General features: G+C 31.8%; 1 non-coding gene across 1 annotated transcript; it reads right to left on the reverse strand.

The window, feature by feature from the left end:
• Positions 1–3049: 3049 nt before the first annotated feature.
• Positions 3050–3123, reverse strand: TRNAR-UCG (transfer RNA arginine (anticodon UCG)). Its single transcript has one exon. It is a non-coding gene; the product is annotated as a tRNA-Arg (tRNA).
• Positions 3124–6981: the final 3858 nt, after the last annotated feature.

The following is a 6981-nucleotide window of genomic DNA, read 5'->3' on the forward strand; positions in this document are numbered from 1 at the left end:
TCTCTGGGAAGATGGTTTTCTCCAAAAACCTGCAATTGAAATGATACCTTGCGCATAATGTTATCTTCACCACTTACATTCTCTAAATTTTGTGGGGTTTGTGGGAGCTTACTCTTTTACCGTCCAATATGGCAATGCTAAGCAATTTGCACCATCTAATCATTAAAGGAATGTTGGTACATTGTTTTTTTTTTTTTTTTTGGGATAAAAGAGGGGATTCATTGAAACAAAAAAGAAGGCTTGTACAACAAAAAAGCCTAGATTCCGAGAAACTTCCTCAGATACACTCTTCTGAAGTATACAAAAAATAAAGATAGAAGGCGGAAGCCAATTCGGATCAATAGGCCCATAAACTTCTCGGCTCGCTATCCATTGACAAACATAATAGGCTAATATATAGTTTTTCTAGGGGTCCAGCAAAAAGAACAGTTAATGAAATTAGAAACAAGTAAAGTAATGTCTTTGAAGATAGGTTCCAAAGCCCAATGAAGAGAATGTTTGTTTTTGTGTTTTAGGTCTTGGATGACTGATAGCGCATCCGATTCCAGAATAACATTGGGCCACTCAAACCACCTTGCTATTTGCATGGCCTTTAAAATTGCATCTAATTCAGCCATTTCAGATATGTTCGTAGTTGATTTGAAGGTCTGAATATGAAAGATCCTACTTTGTTGATGTTGGTACATTGTTGATGTTTTTGTTGCATGCTCAATTATATTTATTCAATTTTTCTATATATATATATATTATTCATAGAGAGAGATTTTCTGTTTATATTTTCCAGATCAAGAATTTTGAATTTTGAGAACTTTGTTTATGGAAAATGTTAAATTTATATTACATGGCCTCGCTATCAAAGTAGGATGCCTTTCTGACCAAAAACATGGTAGGATTACTAACATTTTCTAATGAAAACCACTTTATAATGTATATCTACTACTTTTGTTGTATTGATAACTTTTCAAATCTGCTAGGAACAATTAATTCTGTAAATGATAATATTTATCTTATTTTACTTTGAAAGTGAGACGATTTAAATTCGGAACTATGGCCTGATGCAACGGTTGTCTCCACTTGTAAATAATACAATTTGATGTGAAAGTGGATGCAAATAGTAGTTTAGTCTATAATGAATTTGTGCCTCTCTCATATGAAGAGCCAATTTCAATGGGGAACTGCAATGTTTTAATTGGTTTTTCTGATAATTGAAAAGGCGTTTAAACTATATCACCATGGAATGCTGCTTTGATATATGACCAATTTGAACATGTGATCATATATAATGTAATTTTTATAATCCTCAATATTCCATAAATATTCAAGCGTAGAAATGGATATGTAAATTTTGTTGTCAAAAAAAAAAAAAAATATATATATATATATATATATATTTTTTTTTTGTGGTGAATGCTTTTCATACAAGTTAGTTGAGGTAAGCAAGCACCTAAGACCTAATAAATAATATCGGCCCAGAAGGAAACCCCTTTCGAGGGCCCAAAAGAAAAAAAATGAAAAGAAAAGGGCCAATTTGCAGTGTACTTGGTTTTGCGAAATTAAAAATTAAAATGTAATTCGACCACAGTGGGAGTATGTGAAAGTGGATGCAAATAGTAGTTTAGTCTATAATGAATTTGTGCCTCTCTCATATGAAGAGCCAATTTCAATGGGGAACTGCAATGTTTTAATTGGTTTTTCTGATAATTGAAAAGGCGTTTAAACTATATCACCATGGAATGCTGCTTTGATATATGACCAATTTGAACATGTGATCATATATAATGTAATTTTTATAATCCTCAATATTCCATAAATATTCAAGCGTAGAAATGGATATGTAAATTTTGTTGTCAAAAAAAATATATATATATATATATATATATATTTTGTTTTTGTGGTGAATGCTTTTCATACAAGTTAGTTGAGGTAAGCAAGCACCTAAGACCTAATAAATAATATCGGCCCAGAAGGAAACCCCTTTCGAGGGCCCAAAAGAAAAAAAATGAAAAGAAAAGGGCCAATTTGCAGTGTACTTGGTTTTGCGAAATTAAAAATTAAAATGTAATTCGACCACAGTGGGAGTATGTGAAAGTGGATGCAAATAGTAGTTTAGTCTATAATGAATTTGTGCCTCTCTCATATGAAGAGCCAATTTCAATGGGGAACTGCAATGTTTTAATTGGTTTTTCTGATAATTGAAAAGACGTTTAAACTATATCACCATGGAATGCTGCTTTGATATATGACCAATTTGAACATGTGATCATATATAATGTAATTTTTATAATCCTCAATATTCCATAAATATTCAAGCGTAGAAATGGATATGTAAATTTTGTTGTCAAAAAAAAAATATATATATATATATATATATATTTTGTTTTTGTGGTGAATGCTTTTCATACAAGTTAGTTGAGGTAAGCAAGCACCTAAGACCTAATAAATAATATCGGCCCAGAAGGAAACCCCTTTCGAGGGCCCAAAAGAAAAAAAATGAAAAGAAAAGGGCCAATTTGCAGTGTACTTGGTTTTGCGAAATTAAAAATTAAAATGTAATTCGACCACAGTGGGAGTATGTGAAAGTGGATGCAAATAGTAGTTTAGTCTATAATGAATTTGTGCCTCTCTCATATGAAGAGCCAATTTCAATGGGGAACTGCAATGTTTTAATTGGTTTTTCTGATAATTGAAAAGACGTTTAAACTATATCACCATGGAATGCTGCTTTGATATATGACCAATTTGAACATGTGATCATATATAATGTAATTTTTATAATCCTCAATATTCCATAAATATTCAAGCGTAGAAATGGATATGTAAATTTTGTTGTCAAAAAAAAAAAAAAAAATATATATATATATATATATATATTTTTTGTGGTGAATGCTTTTCATACAAGTTAGTTGAGGTAAGCAAGCACCTAAGACCTAATAAATAATATCGGCCCAGAAGGAAACCCCTTTCGAGGGCCCAAAAGAAAAAAAATGAAAAGAAAAGGGCCAATTTGCAGTGTACTTGGTTTTGCGAAATTAAAAATTAAAATGTAATTCGACCACAGTGGGAGTCGAACCCACGACCTTTTGATCCGAAGTCAAACGCGCTAATCCACTGCGCTATGCGGTCGGATTGGTAAACTAAGTCTCGTGGAAGTTTTATTAGCATTTATTTTGCTTCGTATTGACCTCAAGCTTAACTTTTGTGATCTGTGATTTCCACTTATATTTTGGGCATTTTTTTATTTTAAAAGAAAAATCTTTGTCTCGTGCTCTTGAGTTTGTCAATCCATTCAGACATGACATTGGCTTATGGTTTTTGAAAGGAATGGATGAGAAGCTGTCACTATTACCAATTCACCAGAGGAACCTCATGAAAAAGCCAAGAGAGATTTGGTTCACGTATTGTCAACCTCACCCTCTGATAACCAGGAAAAAAAAAAAGGTCAATTGTCCTAGCTAGCTGGCTTGTCTATATATAAACGAAATTTTCCATGAAAATATATATTTGAGCTTTGATAGTCACCAACTCGTTTATCGTTCAATTTGTCAATTGATGGGAGAAGAAATGGCAATATTTTACCGGTTTATGTTGAATTATTATCAATATTTAAAAAAAAAAAATTTGGTGAATATATATTTAAGAATTCATACATGCAATATTTAATCTTTGATTGGTATGACTTTTTTCTTTTTCTTTTTTTTTTTTAGTGAAAAGCTCTATTTAATTGTTATAAACTCTTTTACTTATTAAAAAATAGTGTATTTTATTTTTCTTAAATATTAATATATTGACATATCATTTGTAACATCCTAAAATGAGTTTGGTAATCAAAGAAAAAAAAAACAAAAGGTTAAGGTTTGAAACTTCACATATCCTTGGATGAAAATGTTTCTCTATTTTACATATACATGTAGTATCTCTTTTCCATTTAGTTAATAATTTTTTTGCTGAAATTCCATTTAGTTAATAATATGTTGGATAGATTCATTTTCCATATAAAGCATATTAATACATGTCAAATACTGAATGAAAAAGGAATATATACCTATTACATAAACTACTACCTCAGCCTTAGAGATAGTTTCAGTTATTACAAATAAATTGATATTTAGAGGTAGTTTCAGTTATTACTAATTGATATTTTTCCTTTCAGAGTATGTCTCTTAATTGAATCAACCTTCAGAGTATGTCTCTTAATTGAATCAACCTGCTTTAGGTGTAAATAACAATTAATATCTAACTAACCGACAAACTTACTAAATTAGTTGATGACTATATATTAACCATTTCCACTTGGGAATTCTCTCTCATACATGAAAAAATTGAACAAATTTTTTTTTTTTTGGTGATTCCATGACAAATTAAAGTTATACACAATTCTAGCAGGGAGACAAAAACTAGACCAATATAATATCGTTATTGATTCTCTGAAAAACTGTACCAAAACTCACGAGATGAGAATATTAATATTATTTACTCATTTCGTTTATATTACATGTAAATGTTAATTGCAATTTAGTATATTTAATTTGAAAGAATTGTAATTTTGGGCTTTTAAGCATTAGCTGGTGAAATTGAGACTATTAAATTTCAACTTGTTGCGTTCTAATTCAATTAAATATTTTGATAAGCAATTTTAATGTGATGTATGAATTCAAATATGCTAAAATGCAAAATTTTAAAATAGATGCCATCATTGCTACATGTATATTACACTAGAAGTCTTTTTCTCTTGCATATATATATGAAGAGATTTGACAAAAGAGTTTCAAAAAGAAAAAAAGAAAAAAAACACATATTCCCCTTTTGGTTTGACTATCTTAAACAACATTAGCAACCCTTAGTTTTGCCTTTAAGTATAAAAACCTTGTTGTGCCTAAAGCCATTATGAAAACATCTACCACCTGCTCCTTTGTTAGTACATATTTAATTGCAATAGATTTGTCTTGTATCTTGTCTCTAATAAAATATATATCAATCTAAATACGTTTAGTTCTCTGATAAAGAACAGGATTCAATGTCAAGGCAGTAGCACTTTGACTATCTATCTAGATTAAAGTTGTTGGTAGTTGAATTTGCAACTCTGTGAGTAGATTTTGCAATCATCATAATTCTAAAGTTATATGAGCTAAGACTCAATATTCAGCTTCAGTACTTAATCGAACAACTACGGCTTGCTTCTTAGAACTCCAAGGGATTAAATTTGAGCTAATAAATATACCATAACCACTGGTAGATCTCCTATCATCATGACCACTACCCCAATATGAATCTGTGAAACCATGTATAATCAATTTCATAGAAGAATATATCCATAAACCATGATCTACTGTACCTTTTAAGTATCTCAATAACCTTTTGCAAGCTTCCCAATGAGAAGAAGTTGGAGCATGAAGAAATTGACTAAGTTTATTAACAACAAAACAAATGTTAGATCTTGTTATAGTGAGATATTGAAGACCTCTAATAGTACTTCTAAAAAGTTCTGGATTTGATAGAATATCACCTGCGGTCAAAGATAGGTGAAGGAGAGGGTTTAGCTCCATCAATTCCTATTTTCTTAAGAAGGTCACAAATATGCTTAGTTTGAGTGAGTAGCATACCTTTTGAGCTTCGCTTAACTTCAATTCCCAACACAAAATTGTAAGTCACCCAAATCTTTTAAGGAAAATTGAGAATTAAGATATCAAATTAGCTTCTTAATAACAATACCATTAGATCTAGTAATGATAATATCATCAACATATATGGTGAAAATTTAGTGCACAATAATCCAGCCAGAGCCAGCATCAACTTCAAGCATCCGAGGATGATGAAGGAAGTAGAGGAGGTCCTGGACAACAAAGTTAGATATGTTCATCAACATCCAATACAATAGTACCTTATCAGATGGAAGAGACTAGAAGATGAAGATATCAGTTGGGAGAAAGAGGACAACTTGACATCCTGCAAGTAGATGATTGAAGAATTCAAAACGATCGCATCGTTGAAGATGTTGACAATTTAAGTGGGGGAGAATGTGAAAGTCTCATGTACCTTGTATTTTGTCTATAATACCAAGTTAAGTTTATCCTGGATTATTAGTCAAGCTCATGGTCATTTGCTTAGATTTTCTATTTTGCATTGTAAAAATAGCACCATCATGATTCCTCGCACATTTTAATGTTTCTTCCTGTTAGAATCATAATGGCTAAATAAGCTCTTTAAAAAGGGGTGGTTAGTCAGCTAGGTATTGGGTTAGCCTACTAACATAGGTAAGAGCTTTTTATGTGTACTTGTAACCCCTCTATTGTTCTCCCTGTCGAGATCTAATAAAATGAATGTATTTCATTCAGTCTTTTGTTGCTTTGTGCACGTGTCTCTTTTAATATTGACTATTGTTATTTGCTTTATTACTTGCTTGGTGATTGTACTGTACTAATATCTTGTGGGTTATTTGCTTGCAACGAGCATTAATGGATGGCTTACTACCCTCGTGGGGCTAATAAGCACCGTATGGTCCACTTTCACTTACTCCAAATGTCTTGTGGTTGTGGGGTTGGAGCCTCAAGATGGGTGCCAAACTATATAGGTAAAATTCTATATAGGTAAAATTCTGCTCCAGTGTTCAACTTTGTGGTTGTGGGGTTGGAGCCTTAAGATGGGTGCCAAACTATATAGGTAAAATTCTGCTCCAGTGTTCGACTTTGTGGTTGTGGGGTTGGAGCCTCAAGATGGGTGCCAAACTATATAGGTAAAATTCTGCTCCAGTGTTCATATGATAAAAGAAATAAAGGATAAATAACGTACAAAATACAAGAAATGAGATTAGAATCTAAGCATCGGTGTGGTAGCAGCTGAAGAAACTTAGACGCTTAAGTAGATGAGGAGTGTTTTGGAAAAAGTGATAAGAAGGAGGTTTAAAAAAGAACACACATATACCTCAAATGATGGTGGCAAGGCTATTTATAAGCATTTGCTAGGCCTTAAGTCATGGGCTCACTT

This window comes from Ziziphus jujuba, chromosome 11 (assembly GCF_031755915.1).
Source record: "Ziziphus jujuba cultivar Dongzao chromosome 11, ASM3175591v1".
Lineage (NCBI taxonomy): Eukaryota > Viridiplantae > Streptophyta > Magnoliopsida > Rosales > Rhamnaceae > Ziziphus > Ziziphus jujuba.